This window comes from Prunus avium, chromosome 3, assembly GCF_965620075.1.
Source record: "Prunus avium chromosome 3, drPruAviu1.hap1.1, whole genome shotgun sequence".
Lineage (NCBI taxonomy): Eukaryota > Viridiplantae > Streptophyta > Magnoliopsida > Rosales > Rosaceae > Prunus > Prunus avium.
The window spans coordinates 34101167-34109514 of record NC_142286.1 but is presented as its reverse complement, the minus strand read 5'-3'; the positions used below and the strand labels follow the sequence as shown (position 1 = coordinate 34109514).

Below are 8348 nucleotides of genomic sequence, written 5' to 3'. Positions count from 1 at the left end.
TTTATATTTATTGTTATATTGTTATATTTAAAGAGTATAGCCGTGCGGCTATACTTTTTAAATAGAATATTACAACCCTATGGCCGAGCGGCTATACCCTTTAAATAGAATATTTTCATCATATAGCCGCCCGGCTATACTATACTCTTTAAATAGAATATTATAACAGTATAGCCGCGCGGCTATACCCTTTAAATAGAATATTTTCATATTATAGCCGGTCGGCTATACTCGATAAATGGAATGTTTAAAAGTATAGCCGCACGGCTATACGCTTTAATTATCAGTTATGTTTTAATTACTGTTTACTTAGTGAATAATTGGTGTTTAAATATTTTATTAAATAAAAAAAATAAGTTTCTATTTATTAAGTAATGTGATTTATGAAGTTAATTAAAATATTTAATACTAATATTTCAATAAATAAATAATAATTAAAATATAATTACTAATGAAAGAAAATAAATAAAGCTAAGATATTTTTTAATGTTGAAATGGCTCTTGGCAGTTGGGCCTCAATTAGTTAACCACGAAATTGGCACATTAACTGTAGAAATTACACTGTGTTAATTTTGGCCTGAACAAATATATAACATAACTAGGGTTTCTCTCTTGTGATATTTTGAAGATTGTCCATACTCCATAGTAATTTGTGAAGTCAACCACCATTCCAGGCATCACTAGGATTTTTTACTTACTAGTTTTTTTATTTGTATCCCTGATGAATTCTTACTTGCTATTTTTTTTATCCCCTGATGAATTCTTACTTGCTATTTTTTATCCCCGAACCTATTTAACATTGCCTTTTTTTTGTTTGTTTTTTCCTTTTCTTTCCTGGTCAATATATACAAGAGTTTTGTATATAAATGCAAGGGTTTCTTGCATTCCCTTCCCCCTGTACAGGCCGCTCCTCTTGCCTGTTTATCTTTCTGTTTAAGGTAAAAGTTTATTTATTTATTTTATGTTTTCAAACTGCATCTCATGGTTTCTTCTAGTCTACTGTGTGGGAAATTTACCTTCATGCCGATGGCCTCTCCCAGACCATCCAAATTCTTGTCTACATTGAGGGTTAAGAATTTGCTATTGCTTGGTCCTCCTACTTGGGATGGTTCGATGATCTTATTTTGCTGGATCTCTGTCTAAAATCTGGTATTGTGCATGACTCTTTTTAGGTAGCTGAGATTCTTGATCAGAAAAAACAAAAATCAAAAGAAAAGCAAAGGCGGTCAAGATTCGGCCAATGGATAAAAATAGAATATTAGCTACTGTAAGTGTTTTTCACCTTTTTAATTTTTTCTTATTGTTCAAGAGATATATCAAAAACATGCCTACATATATATATAAATTTAATGGAAGCTTTCTATTGTTCCGCTCTCAAATTCAATACAATATGCAACAGCTAGAAGAAAAAAGAGAGTGCAAAACAAGGTCTAGTCTAGAGTTCATGACATGTTGAGTTATGGTTGTATTCATTTTTCATATTTTAGAGGTTCAATATTTCTTTCTTTCCTCTTTTTCTTCGTCTTCAAGTGCATGATTGATCAAGGAAGGGTAATGTAATATGTTTAGTTATTTAGTGGGGTGTTGTTGTTATGTTTTTAGGATGAGGAGGGCGAGAGCAAGGACTGGATTAATGAGTTGCCAGATTGCATATTGGTATCCATATTTTCACTCTTGACCCTAAAAGATGTAGTGGATACCACCATGGTATCACGTCAATGGAGGCATCTTGGATTGCAGCCAATACTAACAAGGGTCAATCTTGAATTTGACCTTGCAAACATTTTCGGAATCAACGACGTTCGAGATGACGATTTTGAAGACGACTTGTATGCTGAGGACTTCTCAAAACAAGACTTTGTAAGATGCGTGAACAAAGTTTTGCAGCTCCACCATGGCAACAAGGTAGAGTCGTTCAAAGTGGAATTCTTTTTTAACAGAGAATCCACCATTATCCTTGACGAATGGGTTCGTTTTGCAATTACAAAGGGAGCTCAAGTGCTTGACCTTCATTTATATTGTTGCACGTACTCGCTGTCAGAGAGAGAAGAGAGAGAAACTTTTTATGATTTCCCTTGCTGGTTGCTTTCAGAGCTGAACCCATCACCTCTAAAGAATTTGTCATTGGCTAGATGTTTTCTAAGACCTCCACCCGACTTTGACAGATTCAATCAGCTAACAACTCTTTATCTGTACAAAGCTGTCGTAGACAACATTTCTCTGGCACGTCTCTTATCTGACTGTTTGCTACTCGAAAGCTTGACCTTAGATAGTTGCATGGGAGCCACAGATTTGTTAGCTAAAGCTATGTTTCCTTGTTTTATGGGAACATTGTTTCCTTGTTTCATGAAACCTTGTTTTCTTGTTTGTAGTTGTAGGACTTGTATAAATATGTTGTAATCAATAAAAACTGATACAAGTTGAAAACCCAGAAAATTATCTTCTCTCATTTTCATATTCTCTTATATTTTCATATTCTAACTTCTCATGTTTTAGCATGGTATCAGAGCCTAATGGCTCATCCTTAAGATCCTCTGCCAAATTGAGAGTTGTTGGCGTATCTTCATGTTACTGTAAATTCTCTTGTTTCTCCTCTCCTCTATAATCAACATTTTTTTCTTTCTACCTTAGCCTTTTTCGCAGCTTCTTTTATCACTACATTTTTCTTCATTTTCTTTCCCTTCCAGTATAAAAATAAATATAAAAATTGTCACTACCTTGTTTCTGCTAAATTTCCTCTCTTTCATCTGTATGAGCAATAAGCCCCTGGGCCATGATGGCCTGATCTGTTTCCTTTGGGCAGTACGTCCCTTGATCATCATGATCCCTTTCCTCCGTGAGCTTCGGCACCGCTCACCGAGCCGTCGCCTTCCTCCGCGAGCCTCGTCACCGCTCGCCGAGGCTTCTCCAGCCAGGCCTTTGTCTCTGTCCTGCCGTGCTTCTCTGTCGTTGGTCCCTTTGCACAATCGTTGGTCCCTTAACTGGTGTTGTTGCTCTCTTGCACATGTGCTGACTCTCTCCATGGACTCTCTCTTTGTATTGCCGGCACTGTCCCGGCTCCTTAGCTTGCCTATATCGCTCATGCAGCTCTGCTCAACTCTCTCTGTCTATCTCCTCATATCTTCCCTATCTCTGTCTCTTTGTATCTCTCCGTTTTTCTGAGCAGAATACTTGCTCTCTTCTCTACTGCACACTTTGGACACCTGCCTGCTTGCCCTCTGTTGCCACACGTGATGTTCCTTTTGGCACAATTTCTTTCACTTGTTTTTCGTTCCAAGTATGTCTTTTTCCCACGTGATCTGTGTCTTCTCACTGCTCATCTATTCCGCTGTTTTCCCCATTTTTTCTCTGTGAGCCAGTCTCTCTATAATGACTTCTCTTTATATTTTAAAATTGTTTTCTCACCACCGATCACATACTTCTTATTTTATTCCCTTTTATTTTCTTAAATTATTTATTCTCCCTTGTTGCCTTTCACTTTTCTCTGTGTTACCCACGTGAAGGGTGTTTTTCTCCTCATCTCTTCGTTCTCATGCACACCACATTTGTGCCTAATGTTTTGGTGGGTATCAAAGTTTTCTGTCTACCTATTTCTCTATAAAAATATACATATGAAAAAAGTTGCTACTTTTCTCTTTCATGCCAATAAATTTGGCTTTCTTTCGTTGTGTTGTTTTGCACAATCTGCCTTCTTTTTCAACACCACTAACACTTGTCAACACCTACTACCCTACCTATCCAACATTCATCCCTTTCTCTCCCTTTGTCATTTTTTTTTTCCTTCAATGACAACATTATTCTCTCCTTTTTCGGTTCTAGCACCTCCCTTTCTTCCACTAGTTTCAATTTTTAAATTTGTCACATGCCTTTCCCATGCTTTACTTTTTAAATATTTTTAGCTTCTTCCTCTTTAATCTTCCGATGTGGTTTCCTCTACTGCTATGCAGTCGGCCTTTTTTCATGTCCTCTTCATCCTCTGCTTCCTTCTTCCACCTGCAATTTACAACTGCCTTCACATTTCTTCAGTCCCAATCCGCCATGGCAGCTCCATCGGCACCTCTAAACCCTTTCACAGTCCTCTTGTCCCTCCTTAGTCCTTTCCTTTGTGATCAGAACAAAGTCTCACTCGCTTTGTGATCTCCAACTTCTCTGTCATCCAAAGAATCGAATCGATACTGGAATACAGGGAATTGGGGTAGCTTCTTCTCTTTCACCTTTTTTTATATTTACTCTCCATCTCAAATATCTCACCATTTCTTCCCAAACTCAGTCCCCTTCTCAAGCTCATCACCCACGAAAACCCTTTTCTGGTTCTCTCATTGCTCACTTGAGCACCCTTTTCAAAGTTTTCCTTCATTTTTCTTATCAGACAACTTTTTTGTCAGGCACAATTTTTCTTTCCTCCTTTTTCTTTATGGTCATGTTTTGTCTTTACGTTACTTTTTAATATTTGTTAGTCCTTCCCTGTCATGTGCTCCTGGCACCCTTCTATTTCTCTTCTTTATTTTTCCCACGCTGTCTCTCTTTATTCACTCTCCACTACCCAACTCTTATTTCTTTTTCGGTGGGTCTCTCATTTGTTTTATTTTATTTTATTTTATCTCCTTTTTCAACAACCTATCCACATGATGGTTGCTCCCTTTAATTATTTTTTATCCTATCTTCTTCCAATTTGGGTTGTTGCTCCTTTTAATTATTATTTTTTCCTTATCCTCTCTTCTTCCAATTTGATCTTCTTTTCTTTATTGATTTTATTTGCTTTTGCCAACTTAGCCCGAGGGTGTTTTTCTTTTTTTCACCTTGTCTACCTTTTTCTCCTCTTCAATATGACTTCTCTCTCACGACAACATCTTGTGTTTTCTTATTCTTATTCTTTTTTATGGTTTCTTTTCTCACCAACAAAGTGCTATCTCTTGTGCTCTTCTTCTTTTTCCTGTTCGTCTCACGCCCTTTTTTTTCCTTCTCTGTCTATTTTTCCATTGGTATCTTTTATCATCTTTTTTTCTATGTTGGCTCCCTTATATGCTTAACCTCATGCTCCTATTTATTTTCCTCTCATGCTTAATCGCATGCTCTCTCTCTGTGCACGCATGTATGGCCTTTTCCCATTTGATAATGTGTTTCACTTCCTTTTTATTTGTTCAAATTGTGTTCATCCTTTATGTTCCTTATATTATTGAAGGCCACAATTTTCTTTCTCAGACTTTGTTCTCATCTCCACGTGTACTCTGTCTTCCATTTGTTTCACCTTATTTGTATTTTTATTTTTTGTTATCTTCTCTTCACCCGTGTCTGCCCAAAGTCACTCGTGTCTTCTTACTCTCTATTTATTTGGGTGTTACTTTCTCCAAATCTCGACTTTCATACATCGTCGGATTTGAGGGGGAGTGACACCGCTGCTCATATATTCCACTGCAATTTACCTACCTATCTGCAATGGCTTATTGTCCGTCCATGTTTCTCAAGTACCACTGATCATATGGCTCCATCGACCCTTTCTCTTTAGGGGGAGAGGGGGAGTGAAGAGAAGTTGTCTATGATGTTGTTGCTGCCACAGTTGTTTGCCCTGCCTTGTCTTGCTGGTGCCAGTGCCTTATATTGCTCTTGCTGGTGCCAGTGCCCTGTGTTGCTCTTGCTGCGGACAGTGTTGATTACTGTTGATGATGCTTGTTATGTCTCTTGCTGGGGACAGTATTGTTGCTCCTGCCTGTTATGTCTCTTGCTGGGGACGATGTTGTTGCTCCTGCCTGTTATGACTCTTGCTGCTAGCCAGTGTTGTTGCTTCTGCCTGTTATGTCTCTTGTTGGGGAAAATATTGTTGCTCTTGTTGGTACCAATATTGTTGCTCATGCCTTTGCTGGTTTTCTGTGTCCTTTGCCGTGTTCACAGAGTTTCTGTGTCCTTGCCGTGTCCACAGGGTTTCTGTGTCATTTGCCGTGTTCACAGGGTTTCTGTGTTCTTTACCTTACCTTTGCCGTGTTCACAGGGTTTCTGTGTTCTTTGCTTTGCCTTTACCTTGTTCGCATGGTTTATGTGATCTACCGACCAACCGGCTGCACTTGGATTTGGTGTTGCCACCGACAGACCGAAATGATTAACTTCGATGTGGCCTTTGCTCCACATGTGGCCCACTATGCAGTGGTCCCACGTGAGGGGGCATGTTGAAGTGGATCGACATTCTATTAAGAAGAAGCTTGATGCAGAAATATTAATATCGACAGTCTCTCTCTTGGCAAGTTGGTCATTGATGACATCTATGCACAACTTGAGGGGGAGTGTTAGCTAAAGCTATGTTTCCTTGTTTTATGGGAACATTGTTTCCTTGTTTTATGGGAACATTGTTTCCTTGTTTCATGAAACCTTGTTTTCTTGTTTGTAGTTGTAGGACTTGTATAAATATGTTGTAATCAATAAAAACTGATACAAGTTGAAAACCCAGAAAATTATCTTCTCTCATTTTCATATTCTCTTATATTTTCATATTCTAACTTCTCATGTTTTAGCAAGATTTGATTGTTGGAGGTCCATCGCTTCGTCTGAATGATTTGAGAGTGGTCAATTGTAGTGATATAGAAAGAGTTGATATTTCTCTAGTAAAGGTTGCTTACTTGGAGCTCGTAACTGGACGTCCAAATCTGCATCTTTCCATCAAACCTCCACATCCAGCAAGAATTTATTATGATGCGTTCGATTTCAATGAATTCTGGGATACACTAACCCAATTTGGATCTTTTGTTGGGCTTGAGACTCTTGGTATGATGGTGGTTACAGGGGTGAGTGAAGATTTGTTTCTAGTCAACTTTCTGAAGCATGCCAACTAATATTGTTTGCAAAATTTAACTTTTAGACGGTTGGTGTTTATGTGCAGCAGATTCCCCAAAACTTGCCAGTGTTTAGAGACCTTAAGAAACTGGACCTGCGTCTTTTTTATGGGGCTGACCTCGTTGGGCCTCTGAATCTTCTCAATGCTGCACCTCGTTTGGAAGAACTTGTAGTAACGGTTAGTAATTAAAAGTTTATACTTTCTATATATGCAAAATCAGTTGTTATATATGTCATTCAACCAAATTAGATGATGTCCATTACATGAGAGATTTCTTTTATGTTATTGCAGTTATTGGTTGAGAATTTCTGTGAGAACCAACAACAACAGATAGAGAGTTTTTCTGCTGTCAAACATGATCATTTGAGAAAAGTTAAGTTGCAGGCATTTCGAAGCACACCGTGCGAGATAGAGTTTGTCATTTCTATTTTGCAAATTACAACAAAGCTCGAGATCATGGAAATCGATCCGTTTGGAAAATTTTATATGGGTGGTGGAGCGTGGTGGGACGTCCTGGGCATATCTATCAAATTCATATTGGGAAGAAAAAGGCAGGTCACTTATCCAAGAGAAACTAAAGGAAGTAAAGACCGATGCTCAAATTATAATTCTCTAAATTTGGGCTTTACATATGTATTTGATTATGCCAGGTTTTTTTTTTTTTTTTTTTTTTTTTTCATTATGGATCAAATTATAATTTCATTATGCTATCAATTTAATTAGGCCAATTCTGAAATATCTATATATAAATATGTTGTAATCGTGCCATTATAAATTTAATGTTGATAATTACGAGATGGTGCAAGTTACTAGATAGTATATACAAGTATCAGAAATTTTATGAGATTGGTTGGTTGGTATTTTATACCCAAAAAAAAAAAAAAAAAAGTCACTAGATGTTACAATAATTCATCTATAACGACTACTCTCAGTACCAAAACCTCAATAATATTTTTGTGCAATGAAATAATATCCTATTTTTCAGAAAGCTCAAATTCAAAATCAAAGCTCTAATATTTCTACAGATGATGACGTATAACTCCAAATTCCACTTGAATAGAAATTTAAAGCTGTGGAAAAGAGTTTAAGGGCAAACACCAAAACAGCTAATCAAGTACCCAAACACTCACTTTCTATTTAAAGCGTATAGCCGCGCGGCTATACTACGAAAATATTCTATTTAAAGGGAATAGCCGATCGGCTATACTGTTATAAGTTTCTATTTATAGAGTTCAAACGGTATAGCCGCGCGGCTATACTTTTATAATATTCTATTCAAAGAGTAGCCGTGCGGCAATACTCTTTAAATATAGCAATAAATATAAAGTATCGAGTGAACAGTGATCTGGATAGAGTAATGGCTAAATAGCCAAATGTTGTAGTTATCTTGTTTTGGGACTTGCCCCCCTATTTATAGACTTTAGGAGGGTGCATCTTGAGTGGGATTTCGATGTGGGACTATGGGCATCGCCTGAGGAGGCATCACATGTCCTTGTGAGAAATCTATAATAAAGTGTGGTCTTTT

General features: G+C 37.4%; 1 pseudogene across 1 annotated transcript; it reads left to right on the top strand.

Moving 5' to 3' along the window:
- Nucleotides 1-1240: 1240 nt before the first annotated feature.
- On the top strand, nt 1241-7545 carry LOC110764272 (F-box/LRR-repeat protein At3g03360-like; annotated as a pseudogene). Its single transcript, XR_015834559.1, has 6 exons — nt 1241-1267; nt 1603-2396; nt 2497-2557; nt 6504-6773; nt 6872-7000; nt 7115-7545. The product of XR_015834559.1 is annotated as an F-box/LRR-repeat protein At3g03360-like (transcript).
- The last annotated feature ends 803 nt before the right edge of the window (nt 7546-8348 follow it).